A 25,556-nucleotide genomic window follows, 5' to 3' on the forward strand; every position below is an offset into this window, starting at 1 on the left:
TCACAATTATTGATATTTAAAAAGAATTTCTCAAAATCCTATTCCAAAATAAACAAATCTACTCATATAATTTGTATAAAGAAGCCAAAACATAAGACATAAATTTGTAATAGATTTTTAAATAAAATATCATTCCCAACATGGAGGTTAAATGTAGAAAAAGAATTCTTAACAAATTAAAAATTATATGTTTCAAGTTATATGAGATTTTCGTCCACTAAAAATTTAAAATCCCTTAATTTGGCCTAAGGGAGAACATTCGCCCCTAAAATTTTCCATGGTCTTCTTTTTTTTTTAATTATAAGCTTCACACGCAAGGTGGATCCGTCGGTGGAGTGAGAAGAAGAAACAATCGTGGCTTTGGGGTGCACCGCCTTGAAGGGCTACGGGCTAGAGTAAGCGCCAGGTGTTGGGATTCCCATATGCTCCGTTGCAATAATAAGTAGAATCTTAGAATCAGACAGACGAACCATTCAAATCTTGGTATAATGAAGGGGGCATCGTCGATATCTCCTTCCACGAAGATGAGTAAAGCCAGTGAGTTTTTCAATCTCCCAAATTGCAGGCATCCTCATATCATGCCCTTGCACAAATCTTGGATGGCTATGCTCGCTACCACCAGAATTCGTGACCCATAGATGATTAAGTCAGGCACAGATTTTTGAAATTTCTGCATAGTTTTTTCCATATTGCATTCCCTTCGCATTTCAATTTTTTGAATTTGTCGCGAGATCTAACCTTGCTCCTCACCTGTTTCATTTCAATTTTTAAAAATTCGCAGTGACTAACCAAGTTTGAAATATAATGGGAAGCAACATTGTCATTCAATTCATGTTCCACCAACTTTCTATTCACATTAACAAAAGATGCAGAGTGTCAGATCAGTGTAAGTCGGAGTGGTGTTGTGTGCGGACATTGGAGTGATGGATCTGATCGGAAAGTGAATGCTAATGAAATATGGTGGAAAGGTGACGCTAAACTTAGTTAAAAACCATTTACGGAGAAAAACCATTCTCGACTTTGGCGTGTGAGAATCTCCATGGGTATCAGATATTGTTGCTTTGTTATGGAACCAACAATCCAGCACAAAGATCCATTGTCATAAAAAAAAACGCAGTCAGGTACTTTGCCACCAAAATTGTGTATACAAGTCCAAGCTTTAAGTGGCATTGAAAACCAATGATCTCATGGATGAATAATATTACCAGGAAGTGATAGGAATGAGGAAGTGACATTGCAAACCACACATTAAGAAACAAAATTAACTCTGCAAATTTATCTATAGAATTGGGATGAGAACGATTGTTCAATTGTCAAATGGCTGCAGCGATTTGTGTGTGGAGGGAATGGTGAGAATGGATCCAAACAATCCACCAATGCCCAACCAGGGACTCCTCGTCCTGCTGTTCCCAACCAAGGACTCCTCGTCTTGCTCTCCGCCGTCTCCATCTCCATCCTCCATGGGCTGGTAGACATACCCTTCAAAATGCATTCCTATATAGATCCGAACCGAATTAGAGATTTCTGCTGAAGTTATCAGCGACTTTCTGCTGAAGTTAATCTTGGCGGAAGCCTCGGCATCGTCTTCAATTTTGAGCACATCTGAGCAATTCCATTGCATGAACAACTCCATCCGCTTACTTTCGCAGTGTTCAATGGTAGTAATCCATCCCATTCTTGCAGTGCTCATCGATAGTAATCTATCCCACCCACTATAAGTTCATTGAAAAAAATCAAAATTTTTTGGCGGGAGTGCTCAGTTCGAAATATTGAACGCGTGAGTGAAAGTGCCTGCATTAATTACATCTGCACTAAAAGAGTCAGGGCAGACTTGTCTTGAACCTGCATTAACTGCATCAAGCACAACGAGCTGTTAATAGGAAGGCTAGCAGAGGAATCGAGACTATACACATGGTGCATGTTATGGGCATGGTATGGTGGAGCTACTATCGAGTGCATTAAATTCCTGATAGCAGGTTGGTTAGCTTTTGCCCTTTTTCTTCGGTTGAGGAATTATATCTCATCACTATTGCGGGGGCGCTTGCTGCAGGATTCTATGTTAAGATATTTTAATAAAGATTTTATTGGTGAAAGGTAAAATTTTAAACATAATGTTTTTTGACTGGTTGTATAAAAACCCAAAACGTTTAAAAGAAATTGTATGACGGGTAAAAAAAATCCAATTTCCAACCCTCGATACACCCATACATATAATACAACTAGTTGTTTTTATATACATCTCGGGTGAGTATTTTATTGTTCAATTTCTATTTAATTATCTTACTCATAATTAATTTATGGTGATAAGCAAGAAAACAACTATGACAAGAGGGTTGGCAATGATCTAAATCATAGAATTGAAAATTACATACAAGTAAAAAGATTACATACATATAATATTTGTTATAGAAAAATTACATAAAAATAGAATATAAAGATTTGGAAATGGGTTAGTTAGATAGAACCAAAATACTTTCTGCGTTTAAAATGATTTGGAAGATTTGAAAATTATCATGCAAACCCCACATTTTGGGATGTCACGTATTTAGCGTGGATTTTCGGAAAACGCTCAACGTGAATGGTGCCGCCTTACCCGTGCTGTAAGATTTATCCAATGGACGTTTTGGAATGCCAGGTATTCACCATGGATTTCCGGAAATGGAGATGAACCGATCCTCAACGTGAATGGCGCCGCCTTACCCGTGGTGTAAGCGTTATCCAATGCAGTGCAAAACTTTAAAAAAATTGAAAAAGATTAATTCATTTTTATTTTAAATATATAAAAGGTAAAATGAAATAATATTTAAAGATAGAAAAATATTAAAATTAAAAATTTATTTACAAATTATGTTAGGATGCTAATACAATATATTTATAGAACTCATTTAATTATTTTGATAATAATGATTAAAGTGCATTAAGAGTTATATGGTCTAAAGGACTTTATGCAAATAGGATATTAAATATTATGTCTAAAAAAGAAGTGGGAGAACCTCTCCTAAATCATCATAATTTTGTTGAGTTAAAAAGTCAAGAAGTTTGGTAGTGTGACACATATTTAGAAAATTAAATGAGTGTGAATTTAAGATGGACAATATAAAAGAAAGTGTTTTTTAACTCTCCTAGGATTGCACAAGCCACAAAGTCAAGACAAAGAGATAATTTTGGTTTAGATACTGAGTTGGTCACTTCTTTATATTATTATAGTCTTATTTTTCTCCCTATTTACATTCATATCATTATTGGAGTAGAAATTTTGGAGAATTCTAAGTTGTTTTCCATAATCGTAATGGTTCTTTGTCAAAAGAACAACATCATCAACTTAAAAAAAAAGAGTTATGACCATACAAGTGAGTGTAAGGTCAATGCAACCTTTATCCTCCAAATATTCTTCTAGCTTATTAATATACATACCCAAAAATGAAAGATAAAATATACCATGACTTGACTCCAATAATAACATGAAAAAGTCATGAACAAAATTTATGTAGATTAACATTCTTTTATTAATATTAGCGATATCAATTTCTTTTAATTAAATTGGCATTATTTATAAGGAAGTTTGAATGGTAATTTAAATATGTTATGAATTTTGTGAAAAGGAAAAAATCCTCTTTTTTAATTAAATCTTTAAAAAAATAATTAAGATAATATAAATAAAATTGTAATAACATGAATACATGGAAGTGAAGGTCATTTTCAACTAAGAATATAGTTGAAGATGAGCTAAGATGGAGAACGAGAGGAATGGAGGCAGAGGCGATGAGGGTTAGGGTTTGAGGTTGAACCACTGCGAGCAGATCGAAATCGAAGACCAGGTGCAGGGGAGGCCTGCTCCTCTTGCACTTGACCAAATCATAGATTGTAGATACGGGCGAAGGGTAGGAGGCAAAAAACTAGGGGATCTGATGGTGAAATGGAAACTGAAGCGGGGAGGGGAGAGATCCCCTCCTACAAAAACATAGCAGCAGGGGAGTCAAATAGAAACGGAGCGCAAAGCGGTTTAGGGAAAAAAAACAGAGATACTCCGGTAATGGGAGCCCGATGTCAAGCGGGATTAAGCGGTAAGTGTCTCCCAAGGGCATCGAAAAAACCCAGGTTTGTAATTCCGAACAATAAACTCGAGGATTTGTCCAAATGGATATAGTAGAGGTGGAACCTAAGGGGCATATAGATTTAAAATTGGGGGCAAAGGGTTTTTTCACAGTCATATTCTCTAATCTGGAAGATAAGGAAAGGATTTTTGAGGGAGGAACCTACTTTATACACAATGCTGGTCTATTCCTGCGGCACTGGGAGGACTGCTAACCCAGACAAGGAAAAAATGTTAGCAACACCCATTTGGATCAGACTTTTTGGACTACCAATGGAGTTTTGGGACCTAGAGATCCTAAAAGGAATAGGCAATACAATTGGGACATTTGTTAAAGTAGCTCAAACCACCAAAAGAGGGAGATACACATCCTATGCAAGATATCTATATACATGAATATAATAGAGCCGCTTCCGGAGTTCATAGAGTTAGAATACCATGATGAGGTTTGGCAGCAACCAGTGGATTACGAACACATCCCATTTCGCTGTAGAATATGCCATGAATATGGCCGCCTCTTCAAACAATGCCCCTTAAATACCGCAGAGGAATCAACTGAAAAGAAAGAAGAAGAGAAGAAGGCAACATAGGCAACTGGAGGGACGAACGAGGGATTTAAAGAAGTGCCCACCAGAAGGAAATCTGAAAAAGGATCGCCCCTGCTGCAACCACTCGTCAAAACAGCGCCATTGGAAAATTAAAACAAGTTTAAGGCCCTTCAGGAAGAGGAAATGGAGATGGAAAAGGAAGATAGTGATGATGAACCTATGGAATTATCAAAAGAAACAAAGGAACATGACACAATTCAGATAAACATGGAACAAGGAGGGGTAGAGGATAACACGGACTTTGCTAAAAGACCAAATCCAAATGGAGGTAAATCCTCAAAAAGACAGAGGAAGCGAAGAGGAACCAATAATGAGGAGACTGTTACAGGAATGGAGATATCTAGATGAGAGATTTATACCAGAAGAACAAAAGCAATTATATAAAGAGATGTTCCAAAAATACAAGGAGAAGGTAGGAGTACTTTTGGCAAGTCAACCAGAACAACTAGGAGTGCAAGGAACTCAAAGTATTAGAATGGGCAGTACTAGAAAAGGAGGAAGGAAACGTGGTAGGCGCCCAATGAGTGGGACCATCCAAGTGGTAGGGGAGATGCTGGTGAATTCAGGAAGATTTATACCTCTCTCAGAGGTATTTCAACAACTGTCAAAAATATTAAAATGATAATCACAAGCTGGAATATCAGAGGTCTCAATAGCAGGGGAAAACAAAGGTATCTGAGGGATAAGTTGAAAAAAGATAAACCCAGTATAATGATAATTCAAGAAACTAAGATTAGTACTGAGAAAATGGAAGAAATAATGAAAAGATTCAATACTCACTATGAGATAATGGGTCAGGATGTGGCAGGCAGTGCAGGAGGTCTAGCAGTCCTATGGAATCCTAAGGAAGTTCAATTCGAAAATTGGGTTAACTTCCCTCGAATTCTTTCCGGAACTTTTAGAATGATAGGTTCGTCGGAATGGTTAATCCTTAAAGGGGTATATGGCCCGCATTTATCAAGTGAGCGCAAAAGCTTTCTTCAAAATATGGGAACAATTTGAAGACTGTTCCCAGATATGCCATGGATTGTAGGAGGGGACTTTAACATGATTACAACCATAACGGAAAAACGAGGAGGATTGAGAAGAACAGAGCAAGACATGGAAGCCTTTGGTGACATGATATCGGAGCAAAGACTAGTTGATATTCCCATAATAAACGGGATCCATACATGGAACAATAGAAGAGGGGGCAAAAATAAAATTGCTTTGAGATTGGACAGATTTTTAATATCGGAGCAAGTCATAAATAGAGATATATTCATAGAAATAATGATCCTTCCAGCAATGGGCTCAGACCACTGGCCAATCAGGCTAGAAATTGACATTAAAACGAGCCCAAAAAGATGCCCTTTCAGGTTTGAAGCATTCTGACTTAGGAATCTGCAGTTCATGCCAAAGGTAGAGGAGTGGTGGACCTAGAGCCAATGAAGAGGATGAAGCAAGATGCAAACTTTCTAGCTAAAACTAAAAGAACTTAGAGAAAAAATAAAAAAATGGAACAAATATGAATTCGGGAATATATTCATGGAGCAACAACGTTTAGAACAAAAAATGAGAGTACTGCAACAAGAAATTATAACAGAAGGAAGAAGTGAGGAAAGAAGCAGAGAAGAGGGCATAGTGATAAGCCAAATTGAGGAACGAAGAAAACAGGAAGAGATATTATGGAAGCAAAAGTCTCGAATAAACTGGCTTCGTGAAGGAGAAAGGAATACAAAGTTCTTCCACCAAGTCATGATCCAGCACCGACAAAGGAATATAATATTTTCCATCAAAAATGAGAAAGGGCAACATCTAACCCAGCATAAAGAAATATAATAGGCTCTAGTCGGACACTTTAAACACATCCTTACTGAACCCCAAGTGAATAACGAAGAAGCTATAGGAAGGATATGCAACGAAATCCCAAGAATGATCACCAGGGTCCAGAATTTAGCTCTGATGAGGGCAACTACCCTGGAGGAAGTGGAGGAAATAGTGAAAGGGATGAAAAGAAATAAAGCTCCAGAACCAGATGGATTTATAGTGGAATTTTACCAAGTAGGCTGGCACTTCCTAAGGCAAGATATCCTGGAGGTGGTAGAGGAATCATGTAGACACTAGAAGGTATGGCCTGGCCTAAACTCAACCCTTTTATCTCCTATTCCTAAATCTGCTCATTCAGAAACGGCTCAAGGTTTTCGTCCTATTGCTCTTTGTAATGTAATATATAAGATTATTGCTACTCTAATGGCTAACAGATTGAAACCAATTCTATCTAGTATTATCTCCCCGGAACATACTGGGTTTGTGGAAGGGAGACAAATTCTAGATGGCCTAGTGGTATCTCAGGAAGTGGTTCATTCTTTGAAACAAAAAAGGAAATGGGAATGGTGATAAAATTGGATCTTTCAAAGGCGTATGACCGTCTAAATTGGAATTGCCTTAAAACAATTTTAATGGCATTTGGCTTTTGCAATAGATGGGTAAACTAGATCTATGATATGATATCCATCCCTAGTTTCTCCATTCTCTTAAATGGATCACCAACTTCAACTTTCAATGCCACAAGAGGATTGCAACAGGGGGATCCTTTATCCCCATTATTGTTCATCATAGCAGCGGAAGGACTGGGACGATACCTCAAAAACGAACTGAGGGAGAGAAAAATCAAAGGATTAAGGCCATGGGGAAACAACTTACCAGTTACTCATCAGCAATTCGTTGATGACATTATGCTTTTTTGTGCTGTCTCACTAAGAGAAGTTAAAATGGTTAAATGGATTTTTGGATTCTGGACCTCTTTATGGAAGCATCAGGCACAAAAATTAACAAAGACAAATCATGCACATTCCTCTTCAATACACCAGATGCGGTCAAAGCCCACCTAACCAACATTCTGGGTTTTCGCTCTGGAGAATTACCTACAAAATACTTGGGAAATCAATTAGCTTTAAATCCGTTGAGGACAACAAATTGGTAGCAAACCATTGAGAAACTCAAGAACAAACTGGCTAATTGGTCCTTCCGATCTCTGAATATAGCGGGAAGACTAGTGCTTCTTAAATCAGTTCTTCAAGCAATTCCTATCTACCCTCTCTCGGCAATGGCAGTCCCTAAAGGAGTATGCACAAAAATGACGAATATATTCAGAAAATTCATTTGGGGAGGACCAAAGCAACAAAAGAAATGGGCTTTAATATCATGTAAGGGCCTCATAAAAAATAAAAAGGAAGGGGGACTAGGTCTCAGAGACCCGTATAATTTGAACCAAGTTCTAGGAGCGAAGCTGTGGTGGAGATGGATGAGGGGTGGAGAGGATCTATGGAAAAAGATATGGACCCAAAAATACAATATGCCCTCAAATACTGAAGGAATTCTTAGACTGGAGGAAGTTCCAGGAGGATCCATAATATGGGACATGATTAGTCAAAACAAAGATATTATAGGCAAACATGCATTCTGGGAAATAAGGAATGGAAATGCAGCTAAATTTTGGGAGGAACCCTGGCAGAAAAGAGAGAGAATGATAGAAATACAAGACATGAAAAATAAATATTAGAAGGCTACAGCGGAGGGGTTAAATTATGTTGGTGAATACTGGAAGGAAGAAAGGCAATATGAGACGTGGCGAACCTGGTAGAAGCTGGAAGAATGGGATAGCAACATTAATCCTGAACATAAATCTCTATTTGTAAAGGAAAGGGAATCAAGAAGAATTAAAATCAGAACAGACCCAGATATACTTCGATGGGGTAGATCCACAAAGGGAACTTTTACGGTAAGGGAAGCCTATTATCTAACCACCTGACAGGAGCAGACGAAGATACACTGATGTGGAAACAAATATGGCAGAACAATTGGTGGCCAAAGGTAACCTTGTTCATTTGGTTAGTAGGAAAATGACGAATTTTGACTTGGGATCAGATACAAAAGTGAGGATTCCATGGACCTTCCAGATGTAGCCTTTGTAAACAGGATAAAGAAACGTAAGAACATCTCTTGAACTCATGCCCTGTTGCCCAGTAGCAATGGGAAGAAATCAGGAACCTTTTTTGGAGGACAAACAGGGATCCTCATGACATTAAACAAACCATTTACCAATGGGGGAGAGGTCAATTCTCAAGCCCAGTGGTTAAGAGAGCGTGGAGTATAGCAATGGGGTTTAATACATGGCTAATATGGAAAGAGAGAAACCAAAGAATATTTCAAGACAAAGACAACCCTCCAGAGATGATTTGGAAGCGAACCCAAAAATTTATAAGGGAAACTATCCTAGCGGAAGCCTGGGCGCAAGAAGACTGGAAAACAACCTCAGAAGAAGGTCGAATCCTAACAAGTCTAAAACTAGAACAAGGCATGGCTTATCCTCAAAAGCAAAAAAATCAGAGCTTCATAACTAGAGCTCAACCAAGTTCAAATGTCCTCGCGAAGACTTCATCAAACCAAATTTTGATGGGGCATCTAAAGGAAACTCGGGGCCAGCAGGGTTGGGTGGCATTTTTAGAGATAATCAAGGATGGACCAGATGGGTTTGTGCTGATCGGGGAGGTATAATGAGCAATAACGAAGCTAAATTAATGGCAGTCTACCAAGGCATCAGAATAGCAATCCGAAACGGGTATACCAAGTTGGAAATTGAAGGAGATTGGAACCTAGTAATAGAGATGCTTAGAAAATTGAATAACGGTAAGGATTGGGAACAGGTAGCGAAGAGTTGGAGGACGGCCGGACTAATTCAGGACCTGGTAGAAATAATGAAACGCATTGACTACAAGATCATCAACCATGTTAGAAGGGATGGTAATAAGGCCGCGGATTTCCTAGCTAACTGGGGTTGCAATGAACAAGATGGAAAGGTAGACAATATATGGGCAATTCATTTGGAAAAGTCACGATGGAAGACCTTCAATTTAATCATTACTTAGGATAATGATGAGATTACAGGTTCAAGATAAAGGTTACAGATGGTCCCTAATCGGGGTGGACGAGGTGGCGACGTGTGAAAATATGATGAAGGAAGGAAGATGGCAATGCAAGCCACCACTCAACATAATAATTCCACAGGATGTTGGGGTGGCCTGCAGGCATGGTAGAATCTCGAGGTATGGAGGCGACAGGGAAGTGGAGGAAGAAGTAGGAAGGAACAGTGGCGATCGGACGATGGGACGTCGGGTAGGTGGCATAAGCTTAATAAGGGTAGGAGAGGGCAAAACCAAAGTTAGCATGCTGCAAAGGAAGGAGACGAAGGGAGCTCGAGGCAGTCTGGAGTTCTCTACAACTTGTCATAGAACGTGGTATGTATTTGTAAAACCATTCCTTGCCTTCTTTGCAATCTCCAGCAATATTAAGGAAAAGGGAAGGGGGTTAGTCGTTGCAGAAGGTAAACGAAGGGAAAGGGACGTAGAATGCTCCCCTGTTATTAGTAGTCAGAAGATAGAGGGCGGGAGAATGAGAAAAGCTGGGGTAGAATCCAGCAAGGCAGGGTGTTGGGCAGGTCAAGACAAATTCATGCAAGGATCAGGGTTAGATACTGATCAGGGACAATTGGAGACGGAAAAACAGATGTTTTGGGAGGAAGAGAAGACACTCGAAAACATTTACCAATTTCATTCCAGGAGAGGAGGGTCGGAGAAGGCCAATTTTTTTTGAAAAAGAGCAGCAAGTGGAGGGCACGAATTTGGAAAAGAAAGCCAAGGAGCCTGGAGCCTGGAGGCGAGGAACTCACAGAGAATGCATCTTTCGTCTGTATGTTAGAGACGAGGCCGGAAAACCATGAGACATATGGTGCAAGAAGCTAAAAAATCCTACAACGAAGGAACTGACGCAGATATCCGCAGGATTATTCAAGAATTAGAAGCAAATGCAATGCAGGAAGACTCGGAACCAGAGATGGAAGACTGGGGCAACCTTATTCCTGACTCGGGCAAAACCAGGGGACGCCTGTCCTTATACAAGCAGGCTTTACATGTATATTGGGTGTTGAAGAGATATCTTGCAAAGGCAATGGAGCAGGTTGCAGTGGAAATGGCAAAGATGGTTCAGGGTATACCCAATTTAAGGCGAGAAATGAAAATCTCCAAATCACTATGCTCATGCAGGACAGTAAGTTGGAGGAAATTCAACAACAGCTGAAGAAGCTTGCTCCAGCAACAAGAGATGAAGACACTCCTCCTGAAATCAGGTTAGATTAACCTTTCTAGTTGTTCCAATGGTTTTCTTTGTTAGTTATTTGAGAACAATCTCCCCTCTTTCTGTTTATAGTTTCTAATGACGGTAGGTGTTGAGCCCTGAAACTACATCTCTTCTACACACTTTCCTAGACTTTTTCCCCTCAGCAGTACCTCATAAGCTATCAAACATCATTACATATTGATTCTAAAGTAACATTTAAGTGGTTTTCTAACTATGTTTTGTGTTTGTTGTTTGACTTAGATTTTGCTCATTAGCTGCGGAATGCTGCCACTTCTCGCAGTTGATTCAACTTTCCACAGTTGTTTTTGTTAATCTCTAGGTTACAGGTGTCATCAAGCAAAACGAGGCACGTGGGCAAGTTAGGAATGATCTGGACATGGATCAGGTCCTATTGGTTTAGCCAAATTCGCAGAGGAACCCCTTGGTCAAACGGTGGTCAAACGAAGAGTTCTACGGCAAGCAGGACTCTGTTTTCAAACAAGTGAAGTATTCGGAACCGTTTCGAGATCCATGGGTTCATTTTGACAACTGTAGACTGCCCCCACGACTCAAATCCAATAACCACTTTTGATAGACTGGATGATCTTGACAACCATCATGCTGAGCTTACGGATGTTGTCTTTTTACATGTCCTTAGTTGAAGATGTTTCATAGGAAAACAGTTATGTAATCTCCCTTATAAATTACGCGTTTCAACACACATAGAACTAGTTAGTTTTTGCTGTCGTTTTGCTGTTAGTCATTGTACTGTGCCGTGAACTAGTCCTGCTGCTATAACGAGAGGATTCTTCCTCTGTTTGCAATATAACAAGACTCAGTTTTATATGATTGTGTGAGCGTAATTCCAAACTGATAGTGTGTTGACTAAGGCTGTGCAGACGGCCCCTGCTGGCTGAGGTTTTGTTTTCTTTATTTCTGTAGAGTTTTTATGTGTTGTTTCCTTATTTCCATTGCACATATTTCATAGTTTATCCACCTATGTATATTTCCCTAGTTATGATGTTAATATTTCATTCCTGTACATGATTTTTCAAGCATTGTATATTGTTGCTAACACTAATCAGTGTGTGTGTTTCAAGATAGGCTAGGCCTAGGCATTTTCATTCAATTTTTGCAATAACTAGTGACATGAGATTAGCCTCTATGCTGACTTTGCTTTTCTTAGTTTTTTTTTTTCAATTTCAGTTATGCTTTGATTTTAGTCTTATTTACTTGCTTTGTTAGCTAGTTTAGATATCAAATTCCTCATATCATTGACGTTATCTCCAAAGCCATAGCTTAACCCCGAAAAGACTACCTGGCGAGCTATATGACTATGAATGATGTGATTTGATTTTAGTTTTATTTTTCTGCAATTAGATATCGAATTCCTCATATCATTGACGTTATCTCCAAAGCCATAGCTTAACCCCGAAAAGACTACTTGACGAGCTATCAGACTATGAATGATGTGATTTGATTTTAGTTTTATTTTCTGCAATTAGATATCAATTTCTCATGTTATGACGTTATCTCCAAAGCCATAGCTTAACCCCGAAAAGACTACTTTGCAAGCTATCGGACTATAAATGAAGTGAATTGATTTTACTTTTATTAGTTTGCAATTTTTGACTTGTTTGAGTGCAGTAGCTTAACTTATTTTTTCTGTATTTAGATGAGCAGTAGGGATAGTGATTTCATGATCAGTAGTTCATCATTTGTTTGATTTCAATAGCAGTACATTTCCATTCTTGTTTAAGTGTTAGTTTCATTACATAGCAGCACATTTCCGTTCTTTTTTAAGTGTCAGTTTCATTACTGGTATGTTTTGAGATCCTCTGAAGTGTTAAGCCCTGGAAATCATCATAAAGGACATAATTGCCTTAAAATCTATATCCATACTTACCTTCTAAAGTATTCTTAAAACTCAGGAATAGGATTTCCATTCACATTAGGAGATAAACGAAGATAAAACCCCCAAAACAAAACAAAAATTGAAAACAATAAAAAGTAAGAAAGAGGTTGTCTTGCACATATAATGCACCACACTTCATTATTTTATGAATCCCAGATTGATAATTAATGTAGCAATTTAGGACATACTAAATTGGCTAAACATTTTGGCGCCGTTGCCGGGGAAGTGTAACTAGGTAGCCGATCTCTTACATAAAAAAAAAAAAAAAGGAAAAGAAGGGAAAAATTGATAACTTCTTGAAGTATGCTCTCCTCTTGCACCTAGTGTGATCTGGAGGATTAGAAAAGAGAATTATTAGTTCAATAATTTCTTGATTATGCTCTCTTCTTGCACCTAGTGTGATATGGAAGATCAGAAAGAGAATTATTAGCCCGACTTGAAAGAAAGATAAAAATTTAAAAAATGACATGCATAGAGCAAAAGATTCTAGGGGAAGGTTTATAGCCAGAACCAAGAGTTCGATTTTCACAACTCCAGCTACTTCAAGGCATAGACAAGATTGACCTCTATCTACTCCCAGCCTTAGGATTCCTGGAATTCAAGGAGTAGCAGCTGAATTAGGAGATTCTCCCACTATCTAATAAATATGATCTAGGAGAAGAACCTTTCTTCACTTCTACAGGGGAACATATTGTAATCAAAGAAGTAGAATCACTTGAAGAAGAAGAAAAGGGAGAAACTCTCTCTCATCCACCCTTGGTAAAAGAACCAGAAGACTCTGAGGAAACTTCCATGACGGAGGAAGTAGTAGATGGATTTGGAGGAGCGGGTAGAGGTAGAGGAAGAGTAAATTATGGAGGCAACAATGATGGAGGTAGAGGTAATAATGGAGGAAATAGGGAAGGAGATAACTCATTTGGGTTCCCTATAGCTAATGAGGAAACTCATACAACAATGAAAAACATTTCACCATCTGTCCTCCCAAACTTTTATGGGTTGCGAAGTGAGGATTCTGAAACATTTCTATTTGAGTTTGAAGTCTATTGCCGAACTTATGACTATATGGAAGACTCTCAAAAACTCAAACTGTTTCCTTCAACATTGAAGGGAGTTGCTTTGAAATGGTTCATGGGATTAGTCACTCAATCTATTAGGAATTGGAATGGTATGAAACACATATTTTTGGATAGATACCTGGACTATTGTATGCCCACCAATCATAAAGATGAGGTATTCAAAATGATGTAAAAAGAAGATGAAAACTTGGAGGATTTACTTGAAAGATTTCAATACAACTTAAAGAGAGCAAAAATGAGTAATTTAGACGAGGAAACCTTGAAAGCCCTTGTATTGAAAGCCACTAGAGATGAATGGATAGATATTTTAAACATGATGGGGCAGGGAGACATTTCTCAACTTCCACTTCGTGACATAGCAGAACTATGTGTCCATCTCTTGAGGGGAAAATATAAAACGAGAAAAGGGCTTAGAGATCCTTCTCTTATTAGAGCAAACAAATCTGTAACTGGATCAGTAAGTAGGGCAGAGATTGGCAATCTGCTTGATGAGTTCAAAACTGATATTCTAGGGAGCCTTAGTGAACAACTAGACACCCTTAAAATACAAAACAAGCAAAAAGCAGAAGCTTATGCCTTGGCCATCTTTTGTCCAAAATGTAGGAAGAAACATGCTCTAAGGGAATGCCCCTTGGATGCAAAATTTGTAGAAACATGTATGATTTGCTCAGAAAGTCACGAGACCAAGGATTGTCCTTCAATTCTTGGGCTCAAAGTTGTCTTTCAAGAAGATCCAAATTCAGTAGGGTCCCTTTGTTTTGTTTCAAGAAGACCTTGGCAGGGGCAACAAAATCAAGCATTTAACAACCCTATGAACTTTCAGCTTCCGCCAAATTGGAATTCTTGGAAAAAACCTTGGCCCCAACCTCAAAATTCATATCAATCATGGGCACAAAGGATGCAAAATCCTTATGGGAGATTTCCTCAATTTTATCAATATCCTCCATCTTTTCAAAATCAACAAACTCCACAACTTCCAAGTCAAAATCCACAACTTTCATTGCCATTTCCACAATAACGACCTTCTCAACAAAATCCAAATCCTCAACTCTTGCTTCTATTTCAACAAAAGACAAATCAACTACCAGCTCAGCCATTGCCAAATCCTAACAATAAAAATCCTCAGAATGCTTACATGGTAGAAGGACAACAATTTCCTACCTATATGATTGTTCCTCTTAATGATGTACAACCCAGATCTGGTAAAGTTTTAGAAAAACCTTCTATAGATGTTCAAGAGCAAGATACCTCTGAGGAGGATTCTCTTAAAGTCAATAAAGGTTCTGAGGAAGCATCTCTTCAAAACCCAAACATTCAAAAAGAAAAAGAAAAAGAGTCAACCCCCACAACTCCTATAGTTGAGCAACCTGCATCTTCATCCACACCTCCTTTCCCTGAAAGATTACAAATTGACAAAGGGGTGGAAAAACAAATCTTGTTGCCTAACTATGATTTTCTAGATGAATCAAAGAATGCCTCTATCAAGATTCCCTTGCTACAAGCCATTAGAGAGATTCTTATTCTAGCAAAAGCAATAAAAGAGTTGAGTCTCAAAAGACCAAGAAGGAAACCAAGAGATACAAGAAGAATCCACCTGGTAGCAAAAATTGTAGGTATCATGATGGGAAAAATTACCATGCAGAAATATGTGGATCCAGGTAGTCCAATTGTCAAGACACATATAAATGGGATAGAAATTCTAAATACTTTGGTTGACTTAGGGGCTGCTATAAACATTATGAGCAGACAGACTATGGAACAACTTAAACTTCCTAATCTTCTTTTTACACCTACCTTACTGCAACTTGCAGATAGATCAATAATCAAACCAGATGGTGTATTAGAAGATATTCCAGTATCCTTAGATTCTTGGGAATATCTAGTAGATTTCATGATTTTGACCCCCAAGAGTAATTTAGGAGGGCACCCACTCATCTTAGGAAGACCTTGGCTAGCCACAGCTGATGCTTTCATTAGTTGTAGATCTGGGGATATGTACATTTCTGGTGGTAGTTCGACAAAGAAATTCAATTTGTATCCTCCAGCAAAAGCAATTACAAAATTAGGAGACAATGAATGGGTCGATGATGAAGACATTATACAACCTGTCTTTACTATTTTCTGAAATTAGTGAAGATAGTCAAATTCTGAACACATTAGAAAATTTTGAAACATCTTCAGAATATGACCACACACAATTTCAGTTAGATTCTGATATTGAGTATTTATCATCAAGACAAATGTCTCTTTACTCTATGGAAGAGTTCGGTAGTTCTACCATTGAGATTTTTCCAGGTAAAACATTGAATATCAACAAAAATTTGGAAAAGTCACAACAGGAAGAACTAACCAAAATCTTGCAAAAACATTCTACTGCATTTGCATGGGAGTATACTGATATGAAAGGTATTGACCCTAAGACTTGCATCCATCATATCTATATCGAGGAAAACAATAGACCAATCAGACAACCTCAGAGAAGGATGAATCCAAATCTTAGAGAGATAGTGAAAGAAGAGCTCCAAAAACTACTCAATGTAAACTTCATTTACCCAATTTCATATAATCGATGGGTTTCTCCTTTGGTTATAGTACCTAAAAAGAATGGTAAATGGAGGGTATGCATTGATTACAGGGAATTGAATAAAGCAACTTTAAAGGATCATATTTCAGGGGATGGGATTACTGACGGTATTGTTTTAGGACATCATATTTCAGGGGATGGGATTAAAGTTGATAGATCAAAAGTTGAAGTCATCTTCGAGTTAACTATTCCAAATTGTCAAAAAGATGTTAGAAGTTTTCTGGGATTTACTGGATATTATAGAAGATTTATAGAAAACTTCACCAAAATAGCATCTCCACTTTTCAAACTGCTTACAAAAGACTGTAAATTCAAATGGGATCCTAATTGCCAATCAACATTTGAAATTTTGAAAACATGAATATCTGAAGCACCTATCTTGAGAGGACCAAATTGGAAACTTCCTTTTCATATTTCTATAGACGCTTCAGATACAACTCTAGGAGCTGTGTTGGGACAAAAAGATTTAGTTTCTTATGCCATTTACTATACCAATAAAAATTTAACTCCCACTGAGTTGAACTATACTGTGACTGAAAAATAGTTCTTATCTATGGTTCATGCAATCAATAAGTTCAAACATTATATAACAGGCTATGAAACTTTTATTCATACTGATCATTCTGCAATTAGATATCTAATGAACAAACCCATTACTAATGGCAGAGTTACAATGTGGCTCTTACTTTTACAGTAATTCAATATTACTATGTTAGATAGACCAGGGAAACAAAATACAGTAGCTGATTTCTTGTCTAGGATTCAGAATACTAAAGAAGATTCTCCTGTAGAGGACAAGTTTCCTGATGAATATTTATTTGCAGTAATTACTAAGACCCCTTGGTATGTAGATATAGCTAACTATTTGGTTACATCGAAACTACCTCCACAATTATTTCTTGGTGAAAGAAGAAATATTATTCAGGAGAGTTCAAAATATTCATGGATTTCTAACGAATTGTTTAAAACAGAGCCAAATCTTGTGATCAGAATATGTGTTAGGGAAGATGAAATACCTGACATTCTCAAAGCATGTCATGATGAACCATGCGACGAACACTTTGCTGACAAAATGATAGCGTATAAAATCCTCTCCTTAGGATATTATTGGCCATCCCTCTTCAAAGATGCAAAACAATATGTCAAAAGGTGTGACAGCTGCCAAAGAGTAGCGAAACCTACCCTCTCAAATGAAATGCCATTGCAGCCACAGGTACTCATCGAACCCTTTGAAAAATGGGCTTTAGACTTCATTGGACCTATTAACCCACCATCTAAACAAAGAAAGTATATATTGGTTTGTACTGATTATTTCACTAAATGGGTAGAAGCCAAAGCACTATTTTCTGCTACTAAGCATTCAGTTGTTAGTTTTCTTTATGAGGATATTTTTACTCGCTTTGGTGTTCCAAGAGAAATTGTGATAGATCAGGGAGGTCAATTCACAACCAAACCGGTGGAGAAGCTGATGGAACAATACAAGGTCAAGCACATAAAATCTACTCCTTACCATCCGCAAGAAAATGGTCAAGTGGAATCTACAAACAAAGTTATTGAAGGCATCATTACCAAGACTATTCATCTGCACATAAGAGATTGGATAGAAAGGCTTCCCGAAGCCTTATGGGCCTACAGAACTACATGGAGGAATACAACATGACATTCTCCCTATGAGCTTGTTTATGGGAAAGAAGTCCTGCTTCCTATTGAGTTGCAAATTAATACTTTCAAGATGACAGTTCAGTTGGGAATGGATCTATCAGAAGCCCAAAAGCATAGAATGGAGCAGTTGAATGAACTAGATGAGATCAGACAAGAGGCAATCCTAAGAACTGATCTAGTTCAATATCAAAGAGCTGAGTGGCATGACAAATACATCAAGGAGAAAAAGATTCAAGAATGAGATTGGACATTTTTGATTCCAAGTTCAAAGATTTCAAAGGTAAATTTCAGACTCATTGGCTTGGGCCATATGAGATCAACAAGGTCTTTAGCAATGGAGCAGTAAGAATCAAAACCATTGATGAATACCAAACTCCTCTTGTCAAAGGAGGAATTTGTCAAAATCTTTTACGATAATTCTGCAATAAGGTTGGTGAAGAAGAATCCTTCTTCTCCACCAGCCTAGTCCTTGTCATTTTCTGTTTAAAAAAAAGAAAAAAAAAAGTATAAGCCTGAAAACCAATCACTGATTAGCAGTCTTATATAGAAAATACAGGGTGAAAATCAAAACCTTCTGACGCCCTATATTTTCCCAAAAAAAAGTCTCTCTCCCATTTCATAGTTTCATGTCATTTCACTTCATTTCACTCCATTTCGCTTCATTTCACTTTCAGTCATATGATCATTGTGTCAGTTTCCGCAGCTGAATCATGTTTCCGTAGCTAAAAACTGATTCCGCAGCTGATTGTTGATTTCCAAGCTAACACTCTGTTATTCAACATTGACAGTCAGATGTTAGCCAAATAATAATAAGAAACAAATGTAGGTATGACAAAGGAAATATTTTGAAGATATAAAGCACCTAAAAGCATCAACAAGAAGCAGCCAATCAAAGGTCAGTGGACAGAAGTGGTAAATTTCTAAGGTATGAGCAAAGCTCATTTCAAATAGCATTTTAAAGCACATTTTATATAGTTATGAAACCATCGGCTCCATTATATGTAATGATTCGCCTTGATAGCTTTCATAACCACTCCATAGCCTTTACATAATTCCACCACGAACCTTGCATTAATTTTAACGGCCTCATGATCCGTCTCCAAATTTAACTCGTGTTTGATTGTACTTTGACACTCCACCTGTTAAACTGGGTAATTATGGGGAGGTAATCGATTTGATCACAACTCTTTCCTGCCGCACAAATTCCGCAGCCATTTTGTGAGCATGCCAACGTCTATTCTGCAGCCATCTAGTTCAAAGCTCTGCCGAGCTCACTCTATTTCCATACTGTCCCATTGGAGTTGTATTTGCCCTATTCACATAAACTTGCGCTTTGTGAACTCATTCTCGCTATCTATTCTCTCTTCTTCCGTTTCTCGTAGTCCTTCTCCATCTCCCGCTAACACAACCATTTCACCTCTGTTAGCCCATTACTCACAGTCCATCAGTCACATACGTATTTTTAAGGCAGAGGAAAGAGTGGGCCTACCAGTGCGAACAGAGCCGGACGGGCCTAACTTCATGGAGGGTTACCCACAATTGAAAATTGTATTAAAGAAGGCACGGTGGCTTCAATTCATCCAGAAATTCAGAGGTCACAACAAGGAGGTTACAAAGACATTTGCAAGGTCTTTTGATGGCGTGGAAGTTGAGGTCGGAGACCTTAAATTCTCAGTCATGGAAGCATCTATCGGGGCAGCAAAAGAACTCTCACAAGAAGGGGAGCGGTGGTTCAAAAAAAATAAAATTGATGAGAAATCCTGGAGGATTATGTTGTGTAACCCAGGTATGGATATCACTGTCTTCAAACGTGGAATCCCTGTTTCTACTCTAGAGGAAAAGTGGACTAGTTCATTATTGATAATCCAGAAGTTTATTACATGTGAAGGACGGTTTGGGTCCATGTACATGTACCACACCCGACTGTTAATGAATTTTCTAGAAAATCAGACTATCAATTTGCCCTATTTTCTGTTGAATAGCCTGAAAAAGATGTCCACAATTGTACAAAAGAACTTGGATGACATAGAGCCCCACCTATACCATCACGGCCTTGTCAAAATTTGAATTGAAAAACAGTTGAAGGAAAGAAAAGATACCTGGGAACAATTTTTGATTCGAAACTTCTTTCACGACCCACCTGAAACTACTGAAAGTAGCTCAGCAAGGAAGAGTAGGAGAAAGAAAACAAGTGTGAATATTCAAGACACTCCTACTAACATAGTTAAAGAATTTCAAGCAACAAGAGTTCAAGCAACCAAGGAATTTCCATAGTTTTCAGGGCAAAAACATTGCCTCTTTAGAGATTTGGATCTTGATAGTATAAGATATTTGTCAAATATTTTATAGTAGGTCCTTGGAACTTGTTTTAAACCATAAAGAGATGTAATCAACCTAAATACCAAATGCTCCTTAACTTGTAACCTGGAACCCCTGTGTGTAGCGTACCAAGTACCCTTTCTACTCCATTGAGGTTACGGGTATCTTTCCAAGTACACACACAGTCTCCTTTTTATAAAGAGTAAGGGATGCATCTAAGCTCATGTCATTGCTTTTACATCAATACCTATAGCAGTCATGAAAACAAATTGAAGAGATATAATTCCATTCTCCATTATACCTGGTAGACTTCCCTGGTCAGTCAGAGCTGTCCAGAATGGCTACAGTCCAAAATGAAGCCTGAGGTTTCAACTTATTGAACTGATAGCCCATAGCTATCATTCCAGTGCAAAGACTCAGAGTGGATTTGTGTTTCATAAGTGGATTTTGCTTTGAAAGTTGTCTGAGGAACATTGCATCGAAGCCAAGGTCACCTATAGACTTATAGACTCTGGAGCTAAGTATTGGCATGAGCTAGACTGGCCCATACACCAGGTGATCACCTCTACAAATGCAGGCTCCCATAAAACCATGAACCCTGAAGAAAGTTCACCTAAAGCCCTTCAATGCAGTTAGGGACGAAAGTGACCTCAAGTGGAACTTAAAGGGATAGGGTATGGTCCGACCAAACAATTGAATACAAACTTAATAACAAAGGCACAGGTCTAGAATGCCTAATACAGGGCCTCAAATGGTTTTTACATAGCTCTGACATGTGACCTTGGGCTTACAATGGTGTGAATGCTGCACTGAATAGTATATGAACCCCAACTAACAAGTGGGATAATAGAACCCAGCCAGATTCTAACTTGTGATCTAAGGCCTCATTGTTGGCAACATGTCTTGGGCAGATGGTTGAACTAATTGAGCAACCCTCGGGGCTATTTGCTCTTGTAGTCCTACAGCATATGCTCAAACACTTCAATCTTTTATTTATTCTTAAAAGAATTGAGGATCTTTTAAAGTAGTCTTAGTGTCTTCTTTTAAAGTAGTCTTAGTGTCTTCTTTTAAAGTCAACTCTGCCCTAGAGTAACTATGACGTTGGGGAATCCAAAAAGGTGCACCAGTGGCATTTAGACAAGGGATAATGGTGGCCAATGCATTCTACATGCCTGTTGATACGCTGAATGTTTCTCTTATTCATGCTTCTAAAGTGCAATGCCTATGTTGACATATGTGGAAGATGTGGTGATTAACTTTTATTTTAATTTATATAAATGCTTTTCTGGTCAAGGCACAATGACTTCAATATTGTACTATTTCATACACAGAAGGATTGTAGCATCCATAGTCATCAATGTGCCAACATTTTTTTACATTCACTTATAGCAATGCGCAGAGGTTTTAATGATATACTTTCAAGGTATAGGCAACATGCGATTCGCTGCAGACCAGGAAGGGTTGTTTTAGAAAACATAACTTAGTTTATGTAGAAGAAAGCAATAAATATTTATGGAGAAGTCACTGGGGAATTCAATTTGTTTAATAATATGACAACATCTCCAGGAAAGCACCTCCATGAGCAATTCACAATGGAATGGGCATACTACAAAGACGATTGTTGATTTTTTTTCTATGAAAAGGGAAAACTCAATGCCTGTTATTTCAGACGTAATGTACAGATCTCACCACATGAACAATTGACAATTTTTATCCCATTAAAAAAGGTGTTCAATATTTTATATTTCAAATTTTAATAAGTTTACAAATAAAAACTGGGCTTTAAAATACCCATCTCAGTCTAATGTCTTTTGAGGATCAGACATCAGACCATAGATTGGGCCTTACCCATGTTTGATAAGGCTGACTTTTACAAGTACTAAATTCTGTATATGGACTTTAATATTTAGAGTAGCAAAAATACAGATGATAAGTTTTAAAATTTTGTTAAATTATCCAAACTGGAACCATCTGAAGCAGGCTTGAGAAATCCTGCTCTAATGCATTCAGCTTAGCTGCCTGAAGAAAAACTGCTGCTACTGCTTTCGTATTCTCATTTACAATTATGATCTTCTCATGGTAAGTGTGGACTATCTCAAAATCTCCAAAATGTCCTTAGTTTCTGCTGGAGAATAATTACCTGTAAGCTTCAATGTACGAACAGTTTCCAGTTTCCCATTACACTACCGATCTGAAGGTTCCCCTAATGAGCCAACTGAATCATACTTTGTTGTTGGTGATCTTTACAGATGCTTATTATTGCTAACACTTCTATCATTAACTTTTACCATTCAAGTGTGGTACCCATGGATGCTCTTCATTTTTTGACAACAGTTTGAAATTCTAAAGAGTAATTATAAAAGGAATGGTTGATCTAGATCTGATTAAGATGAAATTCGAAAACAATGGAAGCTCATGCATAGACCGCTACAAAGCATGAATAAACTAGGCGCAGATATGCGAAAGTAATATTCAGTAATATATAGCTAAACTGAGAAGAATGTCTTCCTATGGCTTGTGTAACTGTTAAAGATATCTTTCAAATCATTTTCATATAGAAATATCGGTGGAAAATTTTCCAAATTGTCCATTAAATTACCTGGAATGGGTTATGTGCACAGTGGAGTAAGAGGCTAGACAGAGTTTGTAACTACCCCCATACCATCAGGACGCTCTCTGGAGTTCCTAAACCTGACCTCTGCCCCATGAATTGCTGTTATGATAAGGAGTGTAAACTCCGCCATATACCTCTTACCATTGTCTTGCTCTGTCATAAATACCCAGAATTCCTTTCCATAAGAAGATGTGAGCTTCGTGAAGACCTCTTCCATTCACCTAAGGCCCTTGGATGCACCCCTTTCCCTAGACAAATTGTTGTCCCACCTGATATAGATCCTTGGTGCATGTAACTCCCTTGTGATATCCCTAGGCAACGACTAGTTCACATCACCTCTTCTCCCATTCTATTGTCATATATTTTCTCACGTGGTGGCATTAGGAGAGTTGTCAACTTTATAAGTACTAGGCTGTATGCTGATGAGGAAGACTTGCAGGTTGAGTTCCTCAAGCATGGTATTCACTCTCTCAACTTTCACATTGCTGATTTCTTTAATCATGTTGTATTTTTAGGTCCCATTTTAATGTCCATATGATTTTCAAATCTGAAGCTGCTTCAAATTAATTATAGGACCATCACGATTGGACAATTTTTCCAAGATTTATTCTACAATCTTGCATTTGCGACTATCAAAATCCAGATGAGCTTGAGTAGAATTACCTTCAGGCCAGAGGATAGGCAATATTCAATGTAGAGAGTCTTAGACCATTGATCATGTCTTTGCACTTAATGTTGTCAGTTAAGAGGCCTACCATCTCTATTAAAAAATCTCATGTTATTTTGTGGACTTTCAATAGATGTTTGATTTGGTCGTAAGAAAGGCCTTGTTTCAGAGGTTGCATGACATGGGCATATCAGAAACCCATTTGGTTGCCATCATAAGGTTTTGACTCTTGAGTTGGTTCTTGGTTGTCTTTGCACCCCCCACAGCCTCCTAGACTTCATCAGAAGCACTATAGGGTTCAAATAGAGGTGCTCAATCTCTATGTCCAATCTCATTGAATCTTTTTCAAATTTTGCATTGATGTGTTGGAATCCTTTTTTTGAGAGCACCTAGAGGATGGGGATGGTTGTCTTCTACACCATATCTTGATCTTCTTGTGTCTATTTGTCAATGATGCGATCCTCTTGGCCTCCTTGCTAGAGGGGTTGCAAAGATACGTTGAAGCCATATCCAATTTTTGTGATCTTTGAAAGTTGATATTTAACATTAGTAAGATGAAGATTATGATTTTCAATGCATCAAAAAATGCTCTTTTGAATGATCACTTCCTCTTTTGAGGAGAAGATATCATGATCATGGGGTCAATTCTTAGGGACTCAATTCAGTTTGAGATGTGCTTTCTAGCCTCAACTTAGCAAGGGATATGGCTCCCTTGCTACTTGAGAGTAGTGTTTTTAATCATGGCTTGTTTGGTCTTGGACTTGGTTGAGTTACCTCCTAATCAAGTCAACTTGAGATTGTACCACTTTGGTGACACATTTTTGATGTTTGAAAAAATGAATTAAAAAAACAAAACCTAATTCCTAGCACCCTAAACCATAGGGTGACACATTTTTAAATGAAAAAATCAAATAAAAAAACTAAAACCTAATTTCTAGCACCTTAAGCTCTACATTTGGAGTTTTGGAGTTTGTTAACCAGATTCTTGTATCTCATTCCAAGACATGTTAAAGTTAAAATTGCCCTTATTTAATTCTCTCATGAAATTTAATTCTCTCATGAAATTGGAGAGCTGAAATCTGTGTTTAAAGTTTTGTACTTTCAACCTTTTACTAGTACCCTAAGCCCTACATTTGGAGTTTGGGAGCAATGTTGAAGAGTTGTGATTTAGAGTGAGCTTGGAGCTTGTTTGACATTTCTCTTGGGCAGTTTGTGGTAGATTCCATCTTCAAGCATGTTGGAGTTGTAAACCGGATTCTTGTGTCCACTGCTCATTAATCTCATTCCATGCTAAAGTTAAATTTGTCCTTATTTAATTCTCCCATCTTCAAGCATGTTGGAGTTGTAAACCGGATTCTTGTGTCCACTGCTCATTAATCTCATTCCATGCTAAAGTTAAATTTGTCCTTATTTAATTCTCCCACGAAATTGGAGGTCTGAAATCTGTGTTTTAAGTTTTGTACTTTCAACCTTTTACTAGTTTTAAGTTTGGAATTTGAACTTTGCATATTAAAATAGGGTTTGCGATGTTGCGTATTTGAATTGGTAGATTTCTTTCCATTTAAATTTTACCAAGGCCCCAAGAGTCAAAAGCAGTAATGGAGGAGATGTATTGCAGATATTGCACGAAACACAAAGTTTTTTTTGGGGGGCGGGGGGGCGCAAGGAAAAAAGAGATAAATGCCAAAATAGGGAGAAAGAGTAATGCCAAAATAGGGATAAAGAGTCAACTTACCACAACCAAATTCTGGTGTTGAATTTAAAGGATCTTCCTCTCTCCCTTCTAACAATTTTAGGGTCTCCTTTCTTTATGTTCCTCCTCACCATGAAAGTGAACGGTGAACCAAGAGAAAAGGAACATT

The 25,556-nt window shown here is 37.9% G+C and overlaps 1 long non-coding RNA gene across 1 annotated transcript in view; it reads left to right on the forward strand.

Moving 5' to 3' along the window:
- LOC149147985 (uncharacterized) overlaps positions 1-25,556 on the forward strand; it is a 139,854-nt gene that overhangs the window by 113,875 nt on the left and 423 nt on the right. The window lies entirely within an intron of this gene.

Source organism: Pinus tabuliformis, chromosome 9, assembly GCF_031772625.1.
Source record: "Pinus tabuliformis cultivar Carrire ecotype Pingquan chromosome 9, CPIR1, whole genome shotgun sequence".
Lineage (NCBI taxonomy): Eukaryota > Viridiplantae > Streptophyta > Pinopsida > Pinales > Pinaceae > Pinus > Pinus tabuliformis.